The following is a 6998-nucleotide window of genomic DNA, read 5'->3' as shown; positions in this document are numbered from 1 at the left end:
ACATATTTGGAGGCTGCCGTGTGCAATTGGGAGGAAGAAATAAGCTCACTGGACTCAAAAGCACGCCTTTTGCCAATATTAAAAGTATTTTTAGAATTTATTGCGGTTTAAATAATACAATAAGGGTAGGTAATTGAAGAGACTCAAGGTATAATAAGTATTAATAGAATTTATTGTGTTTTAAAGAAAATAATAAAGGCAGATAACCAAAAGACACAAGTGATTAATTAGATGATTTACTTAAACGAAAATAAGTTAGGAAAAAGCAAAAAAATGAGAACTAATTAGACTACTCCACTGTTTTTGCTAATCTGATGCTTTTTGGGTTTTCTTATGGAAAGATAACGGACAACTTTATTATTATTAGGAGAGGTACAAGCAATGTGGTTAAGACAATGTATACGGTAAAAACTGGATATGCGCAAGACTGGTGACACCAGGGCCGGGGGTAAGATCAAATGAGCACAAGTGTGATCAGTCTTTTCTTCGGAGCGGGGATTGCACCAGATGTGGCTGATGAAGAAAAGAGAAGTAAATCTGTTGATCCGGTGTCTCCAGACCAAAATCTGCGTTGCCATTAGCCCGGTTTCGCCAAGTCAAGTTCTCGTGGCCGTTAGCCCGGTTTCTCTGTGTCCCGATTGAACGTGGCCGTTAGTCCGATTTACCAGCTGCAGAACAACCACGTGTTAAAACCGTTCTACCGTTTTATACTGACAACCGTACGGGTGTCAGACCGTACGGTCCTATCTTATCCATTTAGGGTTTCTTTATTTCAAAAGGGCTTTGTGTAGTATGAAAGGCCCATGAGGCAAAACTATAAATAGAGGATATTTCCCTACTTTTAAGGGTTGAGTTTTTGAGATCTAGAACATTGTAATAGTAAATATATATTAAAGGATCATTTCTCTCTCTCCCTTTAGTCCAAATCAGTGAATTTTTGTGGTCTTAGGTCATTGTTCTAACACCATTAGCTTAATCATCTATAGCAACATATTCATTCAAGGCATTGATATGTATATACACGTATTAAAGCACACAAATCCATAAATATTTCTCATAAACACAAAATAGATTAAAGTTATCCACATATCCTATACCTCACTTACAAATTAAATTTTTACCTAAATTCAGGGTAAACAGTTTGGCACCCATCGTGGGGCTAGGATAATAGTGGTTTTTTAATCTTGGTTTCTCTCCTACCCGTTGGTTCAACAAAATATTTTGCTGATCTCTGTAAAAACGGACCAAATGGCAAGCAGTGGGCAATCTGGTCATGTCAACAACAACGAGATTATGGCCGAAAACGAGAACAGTGGGCTACGGGACCTACCAGCAGACACCATCGACCCAAATTCTATTGATTCAAGGGAAGGCCTCAACCGGCAAAACACCGTGAACTAGGAGAATGCTACCCAGCCGACCACTGATCCCTTAAATACTCATAATTTAATTACTTTATCCCGAGCACAAGGCCAGAAAGTACCGGATACCCCGGATGAGGTTAACTTACGTTTAATTTTTGAAATGTTGCAGGAACAGAGAACCGCCATCGCTGAACAAGGAATCGCAATAGCTCAACTGCAAAGTAAAAATGATAAAGAGGCCCCGGAGAGGTCGAAAGGCGTCGCCGAACCAAAAAGGGATGAAACACGGATGGTCGAGAGTAATGGGTCTGGAGCTGGTTCATCCACCAAAGTTCTGAGAATGTTCGAAACATTGGCAAAGCGTGTAGACTCAACTGAGAAGAGGGTGGAAACATATAACTCTCGGGTGGATCAGATCCCAGGGGCTCTGCCTATTCTAAAAGGACCAGATTCGAAGAGGTACATTCAAAGGCCTTTTCCTCCGAGTGCGGCTCCGAAATTGATCCCTAAGAGATTCAAAATGCCGAATATCCAGAAATATGACGGCACAACGGACCCACAGGAGCACGTGACTTCATACACCTGTGCCATAAAAGGCAATGACGTCGAAAAGGATGAAATTGAGTCCGTTTTGTTGAAAAAGTTCGGAGAAACCCTATAGAAGGGAGCATTGACTTGGTACGACCATCTGCCCGAGCATTCAATCACTTCTTTCGAAATGCTCGCGGATGCGTTCAGAAAAGCCCATGCTGGAGCTAAAAAGGTGCAGGCCCGAAAGGCGAATATTTTCCATATAGCCCAAAGGGATGATGAGTTGTTACGTGAATTTGTCAACCGGTTCCAAAGGGAACGGATAGAGCTCCCTCCGGTTCCGGAGGAATGGGCTGCGCAAGATTTTACCAAAGGGCTTAATCCTCGTAGCTCGACAACCTCGTTCAAACTAAAAGAAAACTTGCTGGAATACGAGGTTGTGACCTGGGCAGATGTCCATAACAGATACGAATCAAAGATTCGGGTGGAGGATGATCAACTCGAACTTCCCCCAGGGCCCATAAATATGAGCAAAATCTCTGAGAGATCGATCCAAAATTATGAGCCGGAGTCAAGACCATCGAGGGAAAGGTATCGGCCATACTCTCATTCGGAAAAGCTAAGCTTCGGGTCCGAAAAATCAAGGGTTGGTCCCAGTCAATTCTCCGGTCGGGGTGATAAACGGACTGAGCACCGGTCGAACAGTCGAGGTCTATCATTTAGAAGTGATGCCGGGAGTTCGGCTAGCAACAAAGACTTACCGAGGATATCGGAGTACAACTTCAGCATCAATACCTCGGATCTCGTTTCGGCCATTGATCGTATCGCAGAAGCAAGATGGCCGAGACCATTGAGATCAGATCCGAGTCAACGGGACCCGAGCATGATGTGTGAGTACCACAGAACTCATGGGCACAGAACTGAAGACTGTCGCCAACTGAGGGAGGGGGTGGCTCGGTTACTGAAAAATGGCCACCTTCGAGAATTCCTGAGTGAACGAGCTAAAAGCCACTACAAGGAAAGGGAGTCCCACAAACGGGCTGAACCAGTGGAACCTCAGCATATAATCAACATGATAATCGGGGGTATAGATACTTCTCGAGGGTCGGTGATAAAACGGACAAAGGTTACCGTTGTGCGTGAGAAGCGCAGCCGGGATTTCGTGTTCGAGGACTCCATCTCGTTTAGCAACGAGGATGGAGAAGGTATCATTCGACCACATAATGATGTGTTGGTAATTTCAATTCTTATTTTCAAGTCACAAGTTAAATGTTTTTTGATTGACCCAGGTAGCTCGGCCAATATCATCCGGTGGAGAGTGGTTGAACAACTAAGGCTACTCGATCAGATTGTACCGGTGGCTCGAGTGCTCAGTGGGTTCAATATGGCGAGTGAAACCACGAAGGGGGAGATTTCTTTGTCGGTCAACATTGATGGCACCATTCAGTAGATGGTTTTGTATGTCATCGAAGGGAATATGAAGTATAATGCTTTGCTTGGCAGACCGTGGATACATGGCACGAGGGCTATGCCATCGACATTACATCAGCTGTTGAAATTCCTAACACCGGAGGGAACAAAACCATCCGAGGTGAATAGCCCGCTGCAAGGGAGATGTTCGCGGTCGAGGAAGCGCCACTCTTTCCCAAAAAACCAGATACAAAAGAAGATGAGTCAGTTGTTGGAAAGGACTCTAAATAGCAACTAAAGTATACAGTTTTAACAACGGAGCAGAAGGGGTCAGACCCGGGGTATGAAGAGGATGATTTCAGTGTACCCAGATCATTCATCTTGCTGGATGACTCGGATGCAACCAAGTCCATAGTAGAGGAGCTGGAGCAAGTCATCTTGTTCGAATATCTACCGGATACAAAGGTATACCTGGGCACGGGGTTACCTCGGAGCTTAGGAACAAGTTAATTAAGTTTCTTCAAGCTAATGCCGATTGTTTTGCATGTTCCCATATAGATATGACAGGTGTGCCACCAGAAGTGGCGACTCATAAGCTCAACCTTGATGGGAGATTTCCCCCAGTGAAGTAGAAGAGGAGGCCTATGGCGGAGCCTAAACACGCCTTCATAAAGGATGAGGTAACAAAGCTTTTGAAAATAGGCTCTATCCGGGAGGTAAAATACCCGGACTAGCTAGCTAACGTAGTGGTAGTGCCGAAAAAAGGTAATAAATTTAGAATGTGCGTTGATTATAAGGATTTAAACAAAGCATTCCCGAAGGATTCATTTTCGATGCCTCACATCGATAGAATGATCGATGCGACCACCGGGCATGAGATGTTAAGTTTTATCGATGCTTACTCCGGGTACAACCAAATCCAGATGCACCCGGAGGATCAAGAGAAAACATCCTTTATTACCCGGTACGGGACTTACTGTTACAATGTCATGCCCTTCGGATTAAAAAATGCCGATGCAACTTACCAACGCCTAGTTAATGGGATGTTCGAAGAACAGATAGGGAAAACAATGGAAGTTTATATTGATGACATGGTAGTCAAGTCCCTGGAAACGAAGGACCATTTAAAACATTTGCAGGAAACCTTCGATGTACTCCGTAAATACAACATGAAGCTTAACCCAGAGAAATGTGCCTTCAGTGTCCGGTCGGGCAAGTTCTTGGGTTTCATGGTGTCCAACCGGGGAATTGAAATTAACCCGGACAAGATCAAAGCCATCGAGGATATTGAGGCGGTAAATAACGTCAAAGGAGTGCAGAAGCTCACCGAAAGGATAGCAGCGCTGAGTCGGTTCATATCGAGATCTTCGGATAAAAGTCACTGTTTCTTCTCCTTATTAAGGAAGAAGAATGACTTCGTTTGGACACCGGAATTCCAAATAGCCTTGAAATAATTGAAAAGGTACTTGTCCAGCCCGCCTCTGCTGCACACACCGAAGGTGGATGAGCAATTGTTTCTCTACCTTACCGTATCCGAGGTAGTGGCAAGTGGTGTTTTGGTCCGAGAAGAATCAGGTACGCAATTCCCTATATATTATGTGAGTAGAACTTTAGGGGATGCGGAGACCCGTTATCCCCACCTGGAAAAGTTGGCATTGGCTTTGGTAAGTGCTTCAAGAAAGCTCAAACCTTACTTTCAATGCCATCCGATATGCGTAGTAACTACTTATCCTCTAAAAAACATCATGCATAAACCGGAATTTTTAGGTATACTGACCAAATGGGCCGTAGAAATTAGCGGATATGATATCGAATATAAGCCCCAGACGACCAGTAAGTCCCAAATCTTGGCCAATTTTGTGGCAGATTTTACCCCGGCTATGATTCCCAAGGTTGAGAAAGAACTTCTGCTACCCTCGGGGAAGGCTTCGAGTATTCGATCTTTGCACACGGACGGGGCCTCGAACCTCAAAGGTTCTGGGCTAGGCATCATCCTTAAAACCCCCGCCGAGGATGCCATTAGACAATCGATTAGAACTATTAAATTAACTAACAACGAAGCCGCGTATGAGGCTATGCTTACAGGTTTGGAATTAGCTTGAAGTATGGGGGCCGAAGTGATTGAAGAAAAATGCAACTCCCTCTTAGTCGTTAACCAAGTAAATGGCGTATTTAAGGTTAAGGATGAACGAATGCAAAGATATCTGGAGAAAATCCAAGTGATACTACACCGGTTTAAAGAGTGGACCATACAGCATGTACCAAGGGAGCAGAACAGCGAAGCCGACGCATTGGCCAATTTGGGCTCTTCAATTTGACCCAAAAGAATCACAGTCACTAAGGACAAAAGCAGCACGGTTCTGCTTAATAGACGGCCAATTGTATCGACGGTCTTTATTCGGGTCCTTGGCCAAGTGTTTGGGTCCCGGAGAAACCAACTATGTGATGAGAGAAGTCCACGAGGGGACCTGTGGTAATCACTCCGGAGCAGAAGCCTTAGTTCGGAAAATTATCAGAGCCGATTATTACTGGAACCGGATGGAGGAGGATTCGAAGAATTTTGTCCAGAAATGTGATGGTTGTCAAAGGCATGCCCCGATGATTCATCAGCCTGGGGAGTTGCTACACTCGGTGATATCACCTTGGCCCTTCATTAAGTGGGGAATGGACATTGTTGGTCCTCTGTCATGGGCACCAGGTAAGGCCTTTTACGTCTTTCTCCTTTAATTTGAATGGAGAGATAAGGGGAAATGTAGTTCCATCAAGAGGGCTGAGGCAGGGAGATCCGCTTTCGCCATACGTTTTGTCATTTGTGCTGAAGGTTTTTCTATGCTACTAAAGCAGGCTGAGCAGCGGAATGTAATCTATGGTTTACAATTGAATAGGAGTGGGCCGTCAGTGTTTCACTTGTTGTTTGCAGATGATTCTTTTTTTTCTGTGAAGCCTCAAAGCAGAGTGCATCTGAACTCCAAAGAATTCTGTAGGATTAGGCTAGATGTTCGGGTCAACTGATTAACACTGAAAAATCTGTAGTCTTCTTTAGCAAGAATACAGAATGTCAAGAAAGGGAAGAGATTTGTGCTATGCTGGGAAATATGAAAATATGTACCAATGGTATGTATTTGGGGCTACTCGCAGTGGTGGGAAGATCAAAGAACGAGATGTTGGGTTTTATCAAGGATAGAGTTCGGACAAAAATAAAAGTTTGGAAGGAACGATTCTTAAGTCCAGCAGGAAAAGAAGTATTATTAAAATCGGTCCTTTCAGCTATACCCACATATGCCTTGACATGCTTTAGAATACTAGATGGATTATGTAAAGAGATCACATCTTTGTTTAATAGATTCTGGTGGGGGCATGACGAGGGGGGAAGATACATTTAGAGAAATGGGAGAGACTTTGTGATGCAAAAAGCAAAGGGGTTCTTGGATTTAGAGATTTAAAAGTGTTCAACATGGCCCTATTGGCTAAAACGGCTTGGAGAGTGTTGAAAAATCCAGACTAGTTAATGGCTAAAGTTTTGAAAATCAAATATTTCCCAAATTCTTGTTTTATGAATACAGAGGTGAAAGGATCATCTTCATGGATTTGGAGAAGCTTGATATAGGGAAGAGACCTCTTACGAAAGGGAGTCAGATGGAATATTGGGAATGGTGCACATGTTAATGTATGGTCTAAGCCATGGCTACCTAA

The sequence above is a fragment of the Lycium barbarum genome, chromosome 4 (assembly GCF_019175385.1).
Source record: "Lycium barbarum isolate Lr01 chromosome 4, ASM1917538v2, whole genome shotgun sequence".
NCBI lineage: Eukaryota > Viridiplantae > Streptophyta > Magnoliopsida > Solanales > Solanaceae > Lycium > Lycium barbarum.
Note: the sequence above shows the minus strand (reverse complement) of the source record.